This window comes from Felis catus, chromosome A3 (genome assembly GCF_018350175.1).
Source record: "Felis catus isolate Fca126 chromosome A3, F.catus_Fca126_mat1.0, whole genome shotgun sequence".
Lineage (NCBI taxonomy): Eukaryota > Metazoa > Chordata > Mammalia > Carnivora > Felidae > Felis > Felis catus.
This window is the reverse complement of record NC_058370.1, coordinates 70,719,237-70,739,061: the sequence shown is the minus strand read 5'-3', so window position 1 is coordinate 70,739,061 and position 19,825 is coordinate 70,719,237.

Here is a 19,825-nt window from a genome sequence, read left to right as displayed (position 1 = left end):
GGACCACATAGGGCCCAAAACTCCTGCTGCCAACAGGTAGGAGGAGTCCCTTAGATGATGGGCTTCAACCTTAGTCAGAAATTGACCTAGCTATGACCCATAACCTATCCCAACATGAAAAGAAAAGACAACCCTGACCCCTGACACAGCTGCCACCTCTGGGTCTGCCCACTCTTCCACCTTGAGAGTGTATTTTCACCTAAACCTCTATTAAACCCTTGCTTGCTTAAGAATTTGGCTCTTAATACTTCCTTGGCCAAACTCAAGAACTGAGGCAAGAAACAGGACTCACCATTGACAGAATCAGAAGCAACAACAACACCATTTTGCAATAACCAATGAAATTATAAATTTAGACAAGGATCATCATTGGATGTTTAAACAAGGGGGTAAATTTAGGTACAGAACAGAATATTCAAGTGCTATCCAATTACCTCACACAGGTTCCTTATTAATTATAAAACAAAAAATGTTACATTGCAGTGGAACATATCTGACAGAGATAACCAAGAGATCAACAATGGAAAACAAACAAAACAACTTGACATTATGTGTTTCTTAATGTGACATTTAAAATTATCACGTACTTTGGGCCAAATTTGTTTCCCATGAATCTAATAATAAGGGAACAACTATATTAATCTGTGGTTTGTGACATTCTACAAACTAGCTGAATTTGACCCTTCATGTATACCATTGCCAGGAAAGGAAAAAAATGAAAAAGCCAGGGAAAAGACAAGGGAAAAACTTTTCCAATGAAAAGAAACTAAGGATATATGCCAACTAAATACAATGCATGAGCTTAGATTAAATCTTGGATGATCCTGTACTCCCTCCAAAAAATTTTTAAAAATATTACTGGCACAAGTGGGGAAATTTAATTTGGATCATGTATCATATAAAATTATTGTACCAGTGTTAAATTTCTTGGGTATAATAACATGCTATATTTATGCAGAAGAATGTGTTTGTTCTTAGAAAATACCAATGGCAATTTAGGAATAAAGTATCATACATTTTGCAATTCATCTTCAAATGATTCCAAAACTAAGATGTTGGAGGGTATGTGTGTGTGTGTGTGTGTGTGTGTGTGTGTGCATGACAGAGACAGACAGACAGGTAGACAGGAGGGAATCAGTACAATGAAAATTTCTTCAATGCATTTGGGATCAAACAAAATAAGCAATGTCGAATAGTAATACATCATATTTTTTCCATAACTGCATCCCGTGTCTTACCCCCTCAGTATCCATCCTTGTTGTCAAGTCCACTTTATTTAAAGACGATGTAAGAATAAGAGTCTAAGTCAATGATAACATCCATAACAACATATAAAAAAAGAATTTGCAAAGAAATGGGAACTTTTTATATAAATTAACAGAACTAACCATTATCTCATTTACGTTAAAGATGAAATTTTGAGGTAAAGAGAAAATACAGTTAAAAGTTTTATCTGACATTTGTAATTTAATTGAGTAGATTTGTATAATTCATAATGACCTTTTCTTTCCAGTTGGATATAACAAACAAAAATTTAACCACTTTCATTCTTTAATAGTGATTTTTTTTTCCTTCTGTTTGAATGATCAGGGAAGAAGAGATTGTTTGCTTCAAATGGTAAGTAAATCCACCTATATATTCTATGCCTAGAAAATTATAAGACAGTAATAGGCACTTCCCATTTGCTTCACAACCATATTTTTAAATAAACATTTGTCTACTAAAGAAGACCTTCTGTAACAAGAGTTTTGAACAAACATTTAGTTATAGTTGTGAATGCTGATTTTTCTTTCCATCTATTTTTCATGAATGAGAGTGATAATCGATGGTAAGATATTTCCTTGTGCATTGAAATTATAGTGTGAACTGAATTGCATCCTTTTCTAGTTAGCATTTATATTGGGCCAATCTCACCCTGGTCATTTGTATTCAGTCATTTGCATGTTTCTTTTGCTCTTTCTTCCATCCCTGAAAGGTCAGCAAGTATTACTGTCCTGTCTTGACAGTGGAGGTCACTAAAGTACACTGAGAATAAGGAAGGCTTGCAAATGATGAGCAAAAGCCGTTAGGTTCAGCAATTCCAACACAGGGAGCATAATTTGCATGCTCCTCCACTGCATCTTATGATACAGTTTCTTAACTCTTTAGCAATCTTCTGTGCTTTCTATTGCTCCCAATACTCAATTCAACTTTGCAAGAATGTTGAACATTCACTTAGTGCCAGCAACACCCAACTTACTTGCAAGATAAAAATAATTCAGAACATGGAACACAGGCTCTCAATTAATATATGAATGAATGAATAAATGAAAATCCATACATAATTGGATACACAATCCATTTTTAAAAGGATATAAAATCTAGGTGAGGACAAAATAACAAATATGAAAAACAATGAATTGAAACTCTAAAGCAATTCATCTGTTATGCTAGAGTAAAACATCCAAGGAAGTAAAGAGTGTACAATTTTCACCTGCAGTTTTATCTCTAGTGCGCAGCATAATATCTGGCAAATGTTAAGTTGCCATAAATGTTTGTTAAAATAATCGTTGCTATAGGCTAATATAGCAAGGTAGTACTTTCTAGCTAAGTACTGCTTAAATTCAAAATACAGAAGCCATTTAGATTTTAGGTACAAGTCATCTGTAGAGCTGAATCTTAGAGGGGGAATATTCTTAATTTTGTTATTATTACTATTCCTCCAATATACATTGGTATAGCCACATTACTGGTTTTCCTATGTATGCCCTAGCCCCAAGACTATTTTCAAGAGAAGCCAGAGTGATTCTTTAAAAATATAGGTTAGATGATGCCACTCTGCCCAAAATCTTTCTTTGGCTTCCCATCTGACACAGATCATTAACTTAAAGTTCTTACAATGGTTGTCAAATCTTCATTCCCTATGTCATGCAATTATCCAACTTCCTTTCCTATTTCTTTTGCTTGAGTAGTTCTTGACTCCTTGCACATTGTTTTTGTTTGTTTTAAATGCCAATCAAATTCCTCCTGCCTCAGGACCTTTGGACTTTCTATTCCCTGGGCCTGATATTCATATAATCCCCATATCAATTCCTAATTAAACTCACTCCATAATTAAGCTCAACTGTCATTATATCAGCAAAGCCTATCTTAACTACCTTATATAAAATCTGCAAATTCCTCTCATTTCGCCACTCCCAATTCCTCCCACCTTATTTTGTTTTTCCTCTAGAGTAATGCTGGCCACTTATAAATACTTTAACCATTAATTTGTTAATTCTTCCTCTTCCCTGCTATAAGCCCCATAAGGGGAAAGATTAGCACTTTTCTGTTCTTTCTTATAGTATTATATTATTATCAAATATTCCTAGTACTTAGTATGTGCTCAATAAATAGAAACATGCAAGAATAGTAAAAATAAAGTAAAAACCAGTAATGAGAGATGGAGACAGGCATAGAGTAACGTAGGTGAAGTAGGACTATCATGTCAAAAAAAAAAAAAAAAACTTAAACACAGAATAAAAAAAGCAAGTAAGTATGATATACTGCCAAATTAGATAGCATTCTGTTATAAATAAGCATGTTATCAAAATAATTCCCTATGCTTATGAGATGCATTTGGATGATGATGAAGCATCACAAAGAACATAGCCCTCCTTAAAAGTTTGCTGCACTTCAAGGCATATATTAAGTCCCTAATACATAAAAAGACCTTAGAGACTACATCTTTCTCTAAGCAATAAAGAATAGAGGACAAACCGGGGGGCGAGGGAGGGGACAGTAATACAAGAAGCTATAAAAGAGGTTTTTAAGACCTTTGGGGATAATATCAGGAAAAGATAACAAATGAGGCTATACCAAATCAAAATCTTCCATGTCAAATGTTTATATTACTTATTATTTCACTACAATTCTAAACAGAAGTTCAAAAATATTTTTAAAACATGCTTTATAAATGAAATTCATGAGATACCTTATTCTTCATGTATCTCCACTGGTTTATAACACTTTTTTTTTAACGTTTATTTATTTTTGATACAGAGAAAGACACAGCATGAACGGGGAGGGTCAGAGAGAGAGGGAGACACAGAATCTGAAACAGGCTCCGGGCTCTGAGCTGTCAGCACACAGCCTGATGCAGGGCTCGAACTCACGGACCACGAGATCATGACCTGAGCCCAAGTCGATGCTCAACCGACTGAGCCACCCAGGCACCCCTATAACCCTTTTAAAACATCAATCAATTTCAAAATTTCTACTGTTCCCTATTTGCCGTCAGTTTAGTTGAGTTTATACTAACTGCACTTCTGCACTACAATTCTTTTCAATTAAAGTTGTAGTTGGAGATGCTATGAAACACCAAAGAGAACAAATACATAGTTCATGAAATTTTAACACAAAATTTCATATTCTATATAACCTTCTTCAAAATAACATTCTCAAAACTACTAAGCTTTTCATATAACTTATGGTAACAGATTTTCCATATTATTATGTTTCATAATATATACATTTGTAATGGGTTAAGTCTCCTGGACAATTAAAAAAAAAAATTGAGGCATGCACGATTAGTTGTACAGGATTGTTCCAGCACTACTGGTATCTAGCACCCTTGTCCCACTCACTAATTTGATAAGCAAAAAGATCCCATACAAATTGTGAATCACTGTTAAAGAATGGACAAGAAGGCATGAGACTGAAGGCAAGGACAAGCCTGCTACAATACACAAGCAATAAATACAGAGTCTATATTTACACAGTACGTATGGGAAGAGGAAGAGGGAATATAAGTAGTTTAAACCTCTTGATATTAAATTTTTTTAATGTTTATTTATTATTTTTGAGAGAGGGAGTGTGAGTGGGGAAGGAGCAGAGAGAGAGGGAGACACAGAACCCAAAGCAGGCTCTGAGCTGTCAACACAGAGCCCGACGCGGGGCTCGAACTCATGAACCGCAAGATCATGACCTGAGCCAAAGTCGGATGCCCACAGACTGAGCCACCTAGGTGCCCCTGACATTTCTTGATGTTAATCATATCCTTGTTCTGCAATGTAGAGACTTGTGGTACCATAATGATAGAGTGCAAGATTGCTGACAAAATTTTGTCTTAAAAATCCTTGTCTTTTCACTGTACTTCTCTAGCACACTGCTCCTCACATGTCATGTACTAAGCGCTTTCCCCTCTTCCTTTTATTACCCTATTTTTACAGTCTAAGTTCATTTTTCTTTGTCTTTTTTAAATAATCACAATTGATTCTCTCATCACATCTAAATCATTCTCCTTCAAATCAGCACTGATTAAAATGGCCAAATTCCACAATCCTTGGGTCTTTCTCGGTTCTCCCCTCCCTAATTCTGTAAGAATTTGATGCCTCCACATTTTTAATCACTTCATTTTCATAAAATCTTTCTCTTCTAATGTTTACTGTTACACTGTACTTCAACAATGATCTAATCATCAAGAGAATCTGAGAAATTCTGCTTTATTTCTTGACTTCCTCTTTTTCATATCTTCTAATTTTTTAAGTCCACCAGATTCTTATCACCTCCTTTTTATCATCACTTTTACTTAGATCTTCTCATAACTCATCCTCTTCCCTTTTTTCCCTCCTACTCTCTTCCTTTTCCTTCACTTCCTGCCTTCTTCTTTTTCTTCCCTTCTATTCTTTCTCTTTATCCCACTTCCCCTCCTATTTGTTGTATCTCTAAACTAAATTATTATCCCCATCTACTTCAAGTAATCACTTTCACTTCTATATAGTTAAATTCCTTAATACTTATCACTGTATCTTAACTCTAGTCTTACTGGACATTTATATCTACTTGGCCATTGACACATTCATAGCCTAGTAAGACTGAACAAATTGTCTCCCTTATAAAATGTCACCGGTTTCCTCCAGTTCTCTTAACAACAACATCATTGTTAAAATGCTCCAAAATAAAGTCAGAGTTCTTATTTTCCATTGATGGTTACATGCAAATGGCATTTAAGACTTCTATATTCTAGTTTTACTTCTTTCTTTATTTTTCTAACTTGATTCTATGACCCCATGTTTAGTATATTATGATAAATTCTCATCTAACTTGTGTGTTTCCATAAAAGGTTAATACAAAGTCATTTTGCTTCCAACCAGTGAAATATATTAGGAAACTTCTTTAAACAGAATTATTCAAGGCCTCTCCATTGATAAATGAAAGCCAAATTCTTATTGTGATATTTAAGTTGTTTTTACATGCAATCACTAAATCATTGTAGTTCAATTTATGTGAAATATCATTTCACTTCCTATTTGACCCATTAGGCAGTATTTGAAGACATAAAACATCCTATTTACTCCAAGCCCACTGATAATTATGGTCCGATCAGACTTAGAATCTAGTCAGTAAGTCTATGGAGAGCTTGTTGCTTCCAGAGAAGCTCTCCCCCAAGTTCCTCCCCATCCTCCATTTCCTCCTCCTTCTTCTTCCTCATCACCACCACCACCATCATCATCATCATCATCATCATCATCATCATCTTTAGGTCATGAGTCAACAGAAGGAACTAAAGGCATGGGGAAATTAGTAAGGGAAAAACAAACAAAAAAACTTCCTACTTTCATTTCTCTACCTTTTCTTAACTAGCCTTTATTTGCAGTTAGAACCACTATTATTATTGCCAGCCAAGTAGCAATTGCAAATAGCAAACAGCAAGTAGCAGTATTGCATCATTATTTACTGGAATACTTGTTACTCTGAAGTGATGTTAAAATGGAGACTCTGATTCAGTAGCTCCTTGGTGGGGCCTGTATTCAACATTTCTAACTTGTTCTCAGGTGATGCTAATGCTACTAGCTCATAGAACACACTCTGTGTAACAAAGACCTATTTGAAGGCAGTGAGGTGGGGATGGAGACAAAGTATGCTTCAAAATAAATGCAGAAAAGAATAAAAAAAAATAACAACTGACTTTAGTTTTGTCAGGATGCAAGTTAATCTGTTCCTGCTGGTTCATAATATGTAACTATGAAATCAACTAAGAGAAAGATTTCATCAAAAATTGAATCATACCACTCTATTTCCACATATTTTATAGACAATCCATATATATTTATTGCCTCTTTTACCAGAGAAAAGTCATTTATAATCTCATAGTATTTTTATAACTTTTAATAATTCGTAGTAGTGATTTCTCCAATCTCCATATGTTTCCTGAGACTATTCTTTTTTCCTTCATATTTGTGCTGAATATTTTTAAGTTTTCATATATTGTCTACTTTGACCTTTGCATTTATGGCATCTCAAATTGAAGGGGGCATTGTCCACAAAGAAGAATAACCAAACAATGACAAATACAAGTATCAATATATTATTTATTATCTGAGCTAATGCCTAAAATCTAAATTCGGGTCTCTTTTGGTTAAATAGGTGTCACTAAATGAGTAAGCAAACAATGTCTACAATCACCTCTAACTTTAAACTCAAAATGCAACTCTTATGATCAGCTGGTCTCAAGTATGAAGTCATTAAAAAAAAAGTAAGAGAAAAAAAGAAAAGAAAAAAAAAACCTGGCTCTTAACTTATGTGGGGAAAGAAGAAACAAGGGTGAGAGAGGTGACTGGTGACTGCTCTTCTTTCTTTGGAAGATATTCCTAGAAAAAGCATTATAGTTATGTGCAGAGTCTCTTAATGCACTGTTGAACTGCACACTAACAAGCAGTGCCAGGCAGTCTCCTGGAATCAGAAACTTCTCATAGAGGGTAGGGACTGTTTATAAAAGGAATAGGGAAAGGTAGACTTCCAGATTCAACTACTTCCCTTCCAAACTCTGGGTAACTTCACCAATGAAAATAGAAAAGAAACTAAATAAAAGACACTGAAGGAATTAAGTACTTTAATCAGGTCAATCAAATCAAAATAGTTTATGTTGGGGAGATTGGGTGGCTCAGTCCTTTAAGCATCTGACTTTGGCTCAGGTCATGATCTTGCAGTTTGTGAGTCCAAGCCCCTTGACAGGCTCTGTGCTGACAGCTGGAAGCCTGGAGCCTATTTCAGATCCTGTGTCTCCCTCTTTCTCTGCCCTTTCTCTGCCTTTCTCTGCCCTTTCTCTCCCCTCCCCTGATTGAGCTCCTCCCCTCTCTCTCTCTGTCTCTCTCAAAAATAAATAAACATAAACAAAATCTTAGAAGTTACTGTCAAACTCTTGAGGTATTTGTTTTCATTATTATATGGCACTGCATTTTAGAAGTTATGCATATATTCTGTGGTTTGTCAAAAAAACCTAATAATATATAATTTCCTCTGTTTATGTATAAAGTCTTTTATTTGTTTTTCACTTAATGATGTAGCATCACAACTGAGAAGAGAAGTTATAAGCACAATAAATGGACATACCACAACATCTGCTCCCATCATAATCATTGTTATGTTGTTACTGTGCTAACAATGGCTCACGGGCACAACACTTACTGGATTGTCCAAATTGTAGTATAAAGCAGAGACACACATTGAGCATATATGACATCTATATTGTGTTTGTAGAGAAGCTCATTTTATCGTAAGAAAGGCAATCTGTAATGAGGAATAAGAGACAAAAGAGAATTTTGTGTGTAGAACAGACCAGACATGTAATTTAGAACATATTCATGAAAAGGTAGTAACTTCTGGAGGTCATTTTTTGAAGTGGGTTTAGTCAATACACAATGGTACCAAGTGGGTACACAGTTTAAAGGGTAACAATAGAGCTGAATAAATGTAACAAACTACCAAAAATGTACACTTATAAATTGGTAGGTTCTATACATCATTTAACAAATTCATGTAACTACCATTGAAAAAATATACAGGATTCATTTACGGGTGATTCCAAGAATCTCAGGTGTCTAGCAGATTTTAAATTTTACAATCTGTCCTATGAATTGAAAACATATAGAGTTGTTTCATATGTACATATTTATTTATATGTCCAGTTAGGATTCATAGTAATAAAGATCAAAATCTTATGAATTCTAATAGGATGGTCATTCAGCAATCATAAAACTAAATAATTTTCAAGATGAAACTAACTTTAGGGGTATATTTTTATCTTTTAGAGATGAAAAAAGAATGAAGCCTAAAGAGGTAAAGTAATGGGACCAGAAGTAATGTATTTTAGGTTAAAATATTAAGGCCTCAATTTCTAAGTATCCCTTTATTTAACTTAGAACTCAACTCTAATTCTTATTCAGTAAACTAAAAACATGCCAAAATTTTAAGTCCGCTAACCTCTCATGAGTCATTGTTTCTTTGTGAATCTTTTCCATTCAGATGAACAGTCTGACCATTAAAATGGTGGTTTGGAAATGAATTACTACTGACATTCAGGCTCTTCAGAATCCATGTGAGGACATTTGTACACACACAGAGCCATAAACAAAGAATCTTTTATGGGCCAGATAAAACAATAACCAAGGTAGAACACTGTGTTCTGAAATACATGCCTCTTTGAATCACTGTTCTTATCCCTCTCCAAAGACCCTTAAGCCAAACTGATATTAACTTGAACTTTGACCTTAATGCCAAAACACTGGACTACATGAAGAGCCACTACCTTCCATTCTCTTTCTTCTAATGAATCCCCACTTCCATCTCCAGAGATACTGTTTCATCTCACTATGTCTGTAGCTGGTTGAGCAAAAGAGAGCTATCAGGTTCCCCAGAGGAACAAAATAACCAATTTAAGATTATTGCTCACTATTTAGAAAATATATTTATGGGCATTAAGAGAACTCTTCCGGGCAAGTTGTGTAGTAGAAATGAGTCCTTGGATAATTCTGTTTTTCTCACAAGGACACACATTATCTGTTGTCAGTGATAACTTTTTTATTTTAATGTTCACTTTAAAAAATATATAGGGGCACCTGGGTGGTTCAGTTGGTTGAGCATCTGACTTCATCTAAAGTCATGATCCCATGGTTTGTGGGTTCAAGTCCCACATCAGGCTTTGTGCTAACAGGCTGCATAGCCTGCTTCAGATCTTCTGTCTCCCTCTCTCTCTACCCCTCTCCTACTCATGCTCTCTCTCTCAAAAATAAATAAACATTAACAATTTTAAAAAATATATAAGTATATGTAATTATATAGAAACAAGTTAAATTCTTTTTGAACAAGAAAATATGTATATATATTTTTTGGAAACCAAACAGGGAACATCTCATAAGTTTCCTCATTTATATAAAAATATATTTAAGGACACACACAGGCAAACATACATACATACATACTAGCACATATACACTATTCCATGCATGTGCACACACTAATTAAGATCACACAACAGGAGTTCAAGTTTACCCAAAAAACAGACTGGCTGACTTACTGAATAATAGCTTGCAAAGTAAATTATTTAAGTTCTACTAACTTTAATTGTGACAAGATAGAGGCATTGCTCACAAATTTAAATGTGGATATAACATAGTTATTTTCTCTTCTAAATTCTCTCTTCCCTGCATTCTTTTTCTCTGACCTTTCCTGATCATTGTTTTTGTATTTGAAGAGCCATGCATTGCAACTAGGAGGTACAACCTGAGTAAACTGTCTGTCTAAAGAGAGCCAAGAGGTTGATATTATTTTGTGTTGAAAACATGCTTGGGCCTTGTCTTTAGCTTTTCAAGCACACACATTTAACTTTTCTCAGTGTGTTATGACACTTCGAGACTTACTCCTATTTATACAGATGAGTAATATACAAGTGAATTTCAAATATTAATTCATCATGAGAATTAATGATTGCTGGTGGGGCTGGTTATAATTGTCTACACATACAGAAATTCTATGGGGTGACTTAATGCAATTGAGATTTTACTTCATATGCTTTAAACCAGAGGAATGATACTAATCTCTGAGGGACTTCAAAATATGATAGCTCAAAGCAGTCATCTTTATGATAGGTATAAACTTCCTAAATGGACCACTCATTCCAATCATCTGACTGAGGTACCCTTTTCATATTGAAGGTGCTAAAAATTTCTCAAAGTTCACTCTAGTTCTATTTAAAAATATTTTTTCATATAATTGTATTTATAGTATTAAATTTAAGTTTTGTTAATCACAATCACAATATAATCATATCTCCTTGTTATCCCAGGTTATGCTGATTTCATTTCACATTTTCTTCAGGTTTTTCAACCACACATTTATACAGCATGCCTTACATCTGTTGTAATGATAAATCATCATCTTTTTTAAAATTGCTTTTTCAGTGGGTAAAGTTCTTTTATTTTTATACTTTATTTCATTGTAAATGCCTGATTAAATTTTATCTTGATTTGGTAATGAGTTTTTGTTTGTTTTGTTTTTTTTTTTTTTGGAATTGACAGCAAAAACAAAAGCAACAAAGCAAAAGCAAACAAGTGGGACTACATCAAACTAAAAAGCTTCTGCACAGTAAAGGAAATCATTAACAAAATGAAAAGACAACTTACTGAATGGGAGAAAATATTTCCAAATCATATAACTGATATATCCAAAGTATATAAAGAATTCATACAACTCAATACAAAATAAACAAACAATCTGATTTTAAAATGGGTAGAAGAACTATATAGACATTTTTCCAAAGAAGACATGTAAATGGCCAACAGGTACATGAAAAGGGGCTCAGCATCACTAGTTACCAGGGAAATGGAAGACAAACCACAAAGAGCTAGCACCTCACAACTGTTAGGATGGTTGTTTTTGTTTGTTTGTTTTTGTTTTTGTTTTTTAAAACTAAGAGATAAATGTTGGAAAGGATGTGGAGAAAACGAACCTTTGTGCACTGTTGGTAGAAAGATAAACTGGTGCACATACAATGGAAAACAATTTGGAGGTTCCTCCAGCAATAAAAAAAATAGACCTACTGTGTGATCTACCAATCTCACTTCTGGACATATACTTAAAAGAAATACATACAGGATATTGAATAAATATTTGCACTCCCATATTCATTGCAACATCATTCACAATAGCCCAAATATGGAAATAACCTAAGTGTCCATCAATGGGTGAAAGTGTAAAGAAGGTGTATATATTGCAATATTATTCAACCATGAGAAAGAAATAAATTCTGTCATTTATGACAATATGGAGAGACCTTAAGGGCATTATGCTAAGTGAAATAAGCCAGATTAAAAAAAAAGACACATATTGCATGGTATCACTTATATGTGGAATAAAAAACCAAAAGTGGTCAAACTCAGAGACTAAAAAAGTGGTTGCTTACTGGTGGGTGGGGAAAAGGGGGTAGTTTATTAGCAGGATACAAGCTTTTAGGCATACAATGAATGGATCTGAGGATCTAATGTAAAACGTGGTGACTAGAATTGACAACACTATGTTCTATAAAATTTTCTAAGAGAGTAGAACTTAAATGTTCTCACCAAAAAAAAAAAAGATAAATAAGTGAGGTGATGTATATTTTAATTAACTAGATGGTGGAAGTCCTTTCACAATGTGTAAGTACATCAAATCACAATGATCGGTATGATTTTACACTTTCAATATCTCATAATTTTATGTTATCAATTATCCTTTAATAAAGCTGAAATATATAATATTAATAATTATAATTGTAATAATAATGGGTCCCAAAGTACCCTAGATTTCCTGTAACCATTTAAAAAGTCAACATATCTGTATGGATGTTATGTCATTAATTGGAAAGCCCAGCCACAAACACATGGGATGATGTGAAGTGCAGAATGCACATGGCTTCCAGGACCCAGTTAGAGAAGTCTGGCTCCTTGTCTTAAAACACCTGCTGCTCAAAAACCATGGCTCTAAGAAATGAGCTAAATCCAATTCCTTATTTAGTCTAGCCCTAGTAAACTCTCAGAGTCTTTCTCATACCATTTTTGCCTCTCTTTTAAAAACCCCTGATGAAAATTACACCCTCAGGGAGAAAGCTACTAGAAATGATTGCATAGAGCGGCTGCAAAGCATAGTGCTGGTTTTCCCCCTGAGAAAGACAGCATTAACCTGGGTCATCCTGGATTTGAAACAAACACAGTACACAGGTGTGTGGAGAATCACATACTGACTGCAGAAAATAGGGAAATTTCTTCTCCTCATGATTTCAGGAAAAAAAAAAAGGTCAAAGTGGTCACTTGAGACTGGGGCTTTTGTGATTTTTCTGTCTGATTAAACTTAAAGTGGAGTGTCACTGGGCCAAGGAGCTTAAGGGCAAATGAGAAATTCAGTGTGCATTGTTACAGAACAGAGCTAAATCCCATCTACAGGAAAGTGGTTTGAGAACTTGCTAATAGAAGAAACTTGATCAGCTGCAAATATCCCATAAAATAGAGAATAAACTCTTTTTTTAAGTTGACAAAGATTGGACAGTTCTCAATTACTTTTCTGTACATAAATCACATTTAGGTGAAAGAAAAAGAAAGTAGGGAACAAAAATGAGAAGCAATTGCATTAATAAGGATCTATGACCCCATAAATTCTATGACCCCATAATGATAAGAATCAGAGCTGACTCTTTGACTTCAAACTAGTATTTGGTAGGGATGTTTGTTAATCTGCAGAATGATATTGAAAAGAGAAATAAGAGGGAAGAAGGGAGGAAGGCTTTTTTTTTCCCCCTTTAATATCATCTCTTTTCATGCCCCTGTTGAAACTCTGAATTCTAGGTAAACTGAATCACTTGCAGGTTCACAAACACATGATGATCTTTCTTCCCCTTTCTTTGCCTAAGGCACTCCCTTTGCCTCTGACTCTCTTGTCCTTACACATTCTCCTGAATATCTTTATCCCCTCAGAACCTGACTCAGATGTCTCTCTTCTTGAGAAAATCCTCCTTGATGCATAGATCATGAAGTGCAGTAACCAAAGAGAAATCCCTAGCATAGCAAGCATTTCAAAATATTTTACATATCTATGTTTTATGCCTTATTCAGCTGGCTGCACAGGGGTATTATCATAAATGATATTAGCACCTAGTACAGTATCTAGCACATAATATATTATTAATATGATATGTTAATAATTAATAATAATAATTAATAAGAAGAAATGTAATGAAGCCATGACCAATATTATTTTTCAGTACTAACATGCATACTAGCTAATGAAACATGGGAGGGATCACATCCCTTTCAATTCACACAAGCTTTAAACAGAATCAAATATCCCCAGCCCATTTTCTCAGATCTAGATCTTACTATAAATATAGTCCTTCCCTAACCCTGGAACTCTCTCCTATTTCACTCCTAACCCAATTTAAACTCTACTCCTTGATCCTCTATCCTTCTCCCCTTTCCTACCAAGGATCCTTCAAGAAAGAACTACAAACCCTTACCAAAGATACTGGATAGAAAATGATCTAAACAATGAAAAGCTTTATGCTTAAAGAACATAAAAATTATCAGCAAAGATTTTATCAAAGTATCATCTGCTTCCTAAAATTCAAAAGGCTGCCATCTTAAAAAGTGACATTCTTGGGGATGGGATGTTCTTACTTAAAAAGTTACATTCCAGGACATGTATAAAACACAAAGAGGAAGGAGAAACTAACATACATTTTGTACCTACCACATGCCAGGTATTTAGATAGAAAAAAAAAATCAGCAAATCGTCAGTCATTGGGTTTGAAGGGTATTACAGGTTCCATTTAAAGGTAAAAATTTAGACACAGGTTTCTAAAATACAGTGCCAATGTTCATGCAGAGACTAGTAGAATAGTATAATTTATTTATATTTATCATGAGTAATGATAAAAGTTTAGGTAGGGCATCATGTCTGATCATTCCACTGTGAAGAGAAATAAGAGCCTTAAGATATTACTACAGTTTTCTGGGTAGACAAGCTTGTTTTAAATAATGGATATGTAACAAGGAAGTTCTACAATACACTGGAAAACAAACATGTCAAGAAAGTTCCAAATAAAATTTCTGCTTGAAACATGACCATGTTTTGCTGAACAAATAAACACAGCAGTGTGTTTCTGTTCTTCAAAATAGATTTGGATGAAGTTTCTATTAGTGGATGTAAAATAATATCACTGTGTGCTTAGGAATTATCTTTTTAAAAAATTTATTCAAACTTGAAAATCTAGAGCAAACCAAAAATACAGTTTAGTGGCACATTTCATCATGTGGCTCAGTAATCTAATACTTAAGAATCTAATTCCTGATTAGATGTTATCTCCCAATTTTTAATAGGATTTCAGTAGGATAAATTCAAGAGAGTATAATTAAAGCTTTAGCACATAATGTTCCACAAATCTTTGCCTTACCATTACGAAAGGTTGATTACATCATCTACAAATTAATCCCCAAGTTACAACCACTGGTTTTGTGCCTAAGAGTTAGGAGAATAGGGTGTCAAAAACCGGCCTTGGAGTTGTATCTGGCTTTTGATTTGTGAGCCTTATAGATAGATAAAGGTTGTAGAACCATCTTTCCTATGTAACAACTGTACACAGCTTCTTAAACATCATAAGTGAATTTTTTATGTCAATTGTAAAATTTCCTTTCTACAAAAATTTTAACCCTCAATCAATGAGGCTGACATTTTTATTCGACTCTAAATTTCTTTACCTACATATTTCACCTAACCTTGTATTCCTAGATCATTTCAATTCTATTTATATACTTGTATATTCTTCTCCAATATTGATTATTAACAACAATATTGCAGAATTTAAGAGCCACTGCTTCTTGGTGATTTTTCACAGTTACCATGGTTAAATTTCTTGGTTAAATTTATACTCATTTGTTTTTTCTACTTCTGAATGGGCCATTTAGAATTAAATGCTGCAGAAATCCCTGAACTTGGGAGTATACTTTCAGAGGATCTAAATCATGGAAATATGATATTCTGCTCAGTTAATCAGTGCAGCATGTCTGTATCTCTATGGAGATAGATTGACCATCCCTGTCCACTCAGCCACAGACTGCTGAGTATCATTTGGCATCAATAATACCAATGTGTCTTTATCTGAGGTATGTACCATTCATAGCTAGGATCTTTTCATTCTTAACCAACCCAGCTTACATCATTCTCTTTTCTCAAATTCTCTTCAGTGTTTGACATATGCTTTTCTCACAGAGGTAGTTGTAATGTGGTGGTTTCAAATCTGTGTGCATTCAAATGACTTCAACCAACAGATGAAAACCTTCATCTACAGTTTATCGTTGCCTCAAATGGATCTATCAACTTATACTCTCCAAAGCTAAAAATGTAACTCTTACCTATTATTTAAGGCTAAGCTCCAATACCTTCTTATTCTCCTATAACATAACCAACACCCATCTCATTTTTTTTCCTGAAATTCCAAATGCTTTTTCTATTTTCCCTGCATTGGAAATTGTTCTTTCCTCTATATTATCTTCTTAACGTAGTGCAATCCACAACACAAACTTAGGTAATAAGCTACAAACATAGTTTATTTTGATAACTTGAACATAATAATCACTGAAACAATTGCAACTTTCATCTGTATTAGTTCCTCCTCTAACACACCTCCACCACTTAATTGTAAATTCTTGGAATAAGCAGAGCAGTGATTTCTTGTAAGTAAAATCATTACACTTTCTTTTTATGACTGTCAACCATTAATTGAAAAGGAGTGAGATATTTGACACAGCAAGTAGTTTCTCTTATTCTAAGCTCTATAGGTGGAAGATGAACCAAAATAGAGTAAAAACTTTTTTGAAAGGAGCAGGACAACAAAATCTTTTGCTGGAAAATTCAAACTTCAATCAGTGAAGGTTACCAACCCAGGTGGGGAGGGACACAAATGTTGAATTAACATGTCTATTATCTCAGTGTTTCCATCCCCTTAATCATTTCAACCCAATTCTACCAATATTGAATAAGTGTCTACCATGTTAATTGAACTTCTCTAGGCATTGTAATTATATAGAATTCAACAGTATATGAATCCAGCTTTAGATCATAATTTACTGACTACTTGGAGAAATAAGACAAAAATTAGGTAAGTATAAATCAAAAATATACTACAGGATATCTTCTGGTAGGATTATAATTAAATGGCTCTTAAAACTCAGATTTTTTTTTGTTTATTAATTTGTGGTGGGGTTTTTTTGTTTGTATGTGTGTTTGCTTTCTTTTATTGTTGTTGTTGTTTGTTGTTCATTGTAATTTTTTTTGTATCCCGCAAGAAAGATTTTAATTACAGTCAGCTAAAAGTTTTGGGAGAAATAATATCATTTATACTGAGCTGCAGAGAATGAGGAAAATACTGACAGTCACATATAGGGAAAAGGCCTTCTAGTGAGATGGAAATTCTTGAGCAAAGATGTTGCTACTCTGTTTCCAGAAAAAAAATAAAAGAGGGGAAAACCACTTCTATCTTCAGCGGCCATTGCTGACAAATGGTTCTAAAAGCTTCCTAACCTTTGTCAAGTATATCAGTCATCGCTATCACCAATGACACAGAAGCTGACTCTTGCTCTACAGGATTAACAAAAGTATGGTCTTCCAGAGTCTTTCTTGAGAGGTTAAAAGAAGAAATCAAAAGTAAATAAAATTACAACTCCATCTGCCCTCTTCTCCAATGTGTCCCTATATCTGATGAATGACTTCTAAAGCTAGATAGTATTTAATTGAAAATATAAAATGTTCTGAAGAGTACACATTTCTTATTTTAAAATAATATAATTAGCAAAGATGCTTAAACACTAACACAGGGAAAATTTTAATTGAAGACATTCCTAAAGCATGTATAAGTAGGAAATCATATGAATAGTCAACATTTATCCTGCCAAAGGGCAGACCATTTTTTACTAAATGCTATAATTAGGATATTCCTCTGCTATTTATGCTATCATGAATATACAATTTTGTGCTGGAAAAGGCTTCTGAATTGATTTAGCCCTACTGCCTCATTTCATAGTGGTTAAACAACTTTCACAATATTAGAATCATTCTGTCAATGGAAGACTAGATACAGTAACTCAGGGATTTTATTCTCTACACTGGTATCCTTTCTTATAATCCCAAGAAACTTATATTTCATCACTTGCTATCTCCAATAACTTCTGAAGTAAAGTTTCTAATGAATCAACTTTTAGTTTTCTTAATAGTAATCCTTTGTTTATATCATATGAGTAATAAGCATTTATTTATTTTGCCATGTTTTCTGTAGCAAAATATAACAGAGATAGTGGCCAAATACTGCCCACCTCTGGAGTCTCAGAAACAGGATAATGTCTTCTCCAAAAACAGGAAAAATCCTTGTAACAGTATCTTGTGCCCAGGGATATCTCAGAAAGTAGTATTTATAAAGCATAATTGGAGGATTTGGCTTCATATACAAATGTTTGGTTCATCATTTATTGATGTACAAATAAATAAAAAAATTCCTTAAGTTTTTTTGGAATTTACCAAAAATTTTTTGGAAGTTAATAAAAAAGGAGCAAAGATAAAGGGCATGTATATGGCTTAGTAATGGCCAGTACTGTTTACTGTGTACTTTGACACTGAAATACATTAGCTGTAGTATTGGAAAACTCAAGTTTGCCTATAACTAAATTATGTGAAAACTGATGAAAGGTTTCTCCCTCCAGACAGGACAACAGAGGCACGGGCTTAAGGGCAAGATAGACTCCCATTTCAAACATATCTCTAGCATTTCGAAAAATGTGCATTGTCAAAAGGGAGCTGCAAGCTAGGGATAGTGACAGAGGCCAGATGGAAAGAAAAAAAGAGGCAGGAAAAGAGATCAGAAGATATAATGCCTAGCAAACAAATGGACCATGTAGTCAGATTATGTGGATTCAAAACACCTCTATGATGTGACCATGAACATCATACCTTATGCTTCTGTGACTACATTTGTTCATAAATAACATAAATAACATAAATAACAAATATAAATGTTCATAAATAACATTAGGAAATTAACTGGGATTATTGTGATGATTAAATGAGTTAATATGCACAAAACACTAAAATAGTGGCTAGTACATAAGTGTTCAGTAAGTATTAGAAACTCTTATTAGATACACACATTGACAAGCAGAAGAATATGGTCAGAGGTGAATATGATGAATAATCCCTGGGCCAAACAGGTCAAAGGAACACAGAGTACAAAATGTACACAGGTGAAGCTTAATAATTTGGAGTCTTTGAACAAGTAACACTTAGATACTCAGAAAGAAGCAGGGTGGAATTTGCAACACCTGGAAGAAAGGACTCGGGCCTTAAGCTCATTTTCAGCATTCTTGCCATTTCAGGGGCTGGAGATTGAGAAAGGTAGGACCTTTGTCTTAATGCAGAGGTGCTAAGGTCCTGGGCTTATTATCCAACAAATTAAAGATGGAATTACTACATATAAGGAAAAGGTTGGGGTTTATTGAGAGGAAAAGAAGGAAGCCATAACTTCTTTGGGTCTTGAAATAAAAATAGGAATAGCAGAAGGAATAATTAGGGCTGAGTTAGTTGCACTAAAAGATAAATCTCAAGAATTTCCTAGGGGAAAATGTAATACCTAGACCTCAGGCATATCAAAGGTATAGGTCTTAATTAATTATCAGCTGTAGGTGGGAAGTAAGTGATGCCTGCTCTGTGGATCTTCGGAAACATAGTACAGAGCACAAGGACACATGCATCTATGTGTTTCTTAAATATTCTGTAACTAATAGAGTTGTTGAGAACTCTGAATCTTTTAAATTTTGGTTTCAGAAGTCCACTCATCTCTGTTGTTTAAAAAGTGAAATAGCAAAATGTGGCAACATCCTGGCATTGGAATCTCAAAGACCTTGAGGTAGCCATTGAAAATGTGAATTTGACACACAAATGTACTGAGAATCTTACTTTTTAAATAACATTTTGATTTTACCAAAATATATAACTAGCATTTAAGAGAAAGTACATA